This window comes from Palaemon carinicauda, chromosome 2 (genome assembly GCF_036898095.1).
Source record: "Palaemon carinicauda isolate YSFRI2023 chromosome 2, ASM3689809v2, whole genome shotgun sequence".
NCBI lineage: Eukaryota > Metazoa > Arthropoda > Malacostraca > Decapoda > Palaemonidae > Palaemon > Palaemon carinicauda.
Genome location: NC_090726.1, coordinates 97288130 through 97290844, shown reverse-complemented (window position 1 = coordinate 97290844; position 2715 = coordinate 97288130).

Sequence of the window (2715 nt, the reverse complement as noted above, 5' to 3'; positions counted from 1 at the left end):
ATTTATGGGCATATCAAGGTCTTCATCAACATCAGGTATATCAATCAAATTATTCCCTTCAGATCTCCTATTAATAACCTCACCAAAGTGTTCCATCCAACGTTGTTTTTCTTCATCTTCTGTTGCTATAACAGAACCATCTCTCTTTTTGATGGGTATATGCTTCTTCTTCTTTGTCCTAGTCTAGATTTCATTAATAATTCTATGAGCAATTCTTACACCATAGCCACTTCCTGAATTCATAGCTTTGTTAACCTCATCTGCTTTACTGACTAAATATTCTCTCGTTATTCCTAGCTTTTCTTTTGACGACACTGTCAATACAGGAACACTTAGTAAACTCTACATTGTAATCTTCATCATCTCCTCGAAACCTTTCAACACTCAATTAATGTCTTTGTCTCCTTTTTATAGTATCACAAGTAGCTTTTGATTTCCATGGCTTCCTCATTTTAACTGCATATCCCAAGGCTTCACTACCAAATGACTGATATATGTTCTTAATATGATACCATTCTTCATTGATTGTCTGTTCTTCGTCTCTTAAAGTTTCCATGGCTGCAAATTGACTTCTACAATCAGTTACAAATGTTTTTCGGTGTTCTCGTAAAAGCTTAATTGTATCAAACCTAGGTATTCTATCCATCTTTCTGTTGGGTGCTTTCAGTTTTAATTTCAGTGTGGTAATGAGGAGCTGGTGATCACCATCAATATCGGCACCTGTATAGCTTCTTACATGTCTCAGTCCTCCTTCTCTATTAAAGGCAATGTGATATATCTGATTTTTGTAAATGCCATATAGTGAAGTCCATGTATACTTGTGGATGTTCTTGTGTTGAAAAAGATTACCTCCAATGACAAGATTGTGTGCTGAACAGAAACTTATGAAATGTGTTGCATCTTCATTTACAACTTCGCCAAGACCTTCGACACATCACAATCTCTATCCCTTGATTATTTCTTCCAACTTTAGCATTGAAGTCGCCAATCACAATTGTCATGTCTTTCTCAGGGATCTCATCTATTACCCTCTGCAGTTCTTCATAGTATATATATATATATATATATATATATATATATATATATATATATATATATATATATAGCGTGTTTGTATGTGTGAATTAACTTTTATGTCTTTATACTATAATTCTTTTTGTTTATTATTATTATTATTATTATTATTATTATTATTATTATTATTATTATTATTATTATTATTATTATTATTATTATTATTGTTATTATTATTATTACTAGCCAACCTAACATCTGAATTGGAAAAGTAGGATGTTACAAGCCTAATGGAGGCATCAGGTAAAGCACTTAAAGTAGAACAGACGTATTTAAACTGTGAAACCTGTTCAACAAAAAAGTACTTACTACGAGTTGGAACTTCTGAAGTTCCATAGATTCAACCGCCAGATTAAAGCTAAAATGAAAGTATTAGAGTAATGTGTTTCTTGAGTCTATTGATGGTAAGACTGCTAGAATGAATTGCTAAGGATTATCAGAATTATAGAAAATCTTTTGCAAATTGTGCAAAAAACTAACTGAATGTCCATACCAGAGATTAATACTCAGATCAAGAATAATGAATTTAATACAATAAATGTTTTTTATAAGAAATAAAAAAAAATGAGAGTATCTTAAGGTTAAACAGGATAAAAATATTCAAAGTATGGTCGAATGGAAACTATAAAAGTTTTTCCGCACTAAAAATATTGAGACTTTCTCAATAAGCCCTTTTTGGGTAATTCTAGAAGTTCAGACCAGATAAGAATTTAAAAGGAAGCTTGCAATTAAGAATCACACCTAGAATTTCGATTGAGCTGTACTGAATTTTGAGGTGTCACTGTTTTCGACCTACATACAATCGTATTTTTTGTTTTATTAGGCTTCAACTTCATCCTCCCAACTTTTCACTATGCACTAATTTCACAATGATCTCTATAAAGGAATTTGGCAATCCCAGGTTTATACTCTAGAGGTGGAATTGATGCAAAAACAGTAGCATTATCTGCATATGCTACATGCTTGTTTTGGAAACCATATATGCATATATTACGAAAAGTACTGGGCCACAATCATTACCCTGTGGATCACTAGATTTTATATTCTTATAGTCACTATGGTGCCCGTCAACACCCACTCTTTGCAATCTATTTTATAAGAATCCAATAATAATACCAAAGAAAAGACCCCTTTCCTCATATTTATTTACCATTGAAATTGAGGGCCTAAAGATCAAGTATGTAAAAGACAGTATTAAAATCAAGGCCAATCATGCAAAACTTCTTAACCATAATCAAGGGATCTCTGTACTGTACGTAATTGAAAATCGTAAGGACTTCCCATCCATAACTTCTTTTTCTTGTCTTTTGTTAATATTGTCACATACGTTCATATGCAGCCACACAAAAATAGAAAATCACCCGACACACCCACACATACACACACGCACACACACACACACACACACACACACACACATATATATATATATATATATATATATATATATATATATATATATATATAACATGGTTAGATAGATAGATATACTAGCGTACGCAACCCGTCATAAATGACCACTAAACATTTAGATAAATATACGCGCACACACACAGATTCAAAGATTCAACTCTTCCCACCCACTTCCCATTTCCTAATTACAAGCTCCTCCTTTTCTCACTTATTCGAAGAAGGGGAAGA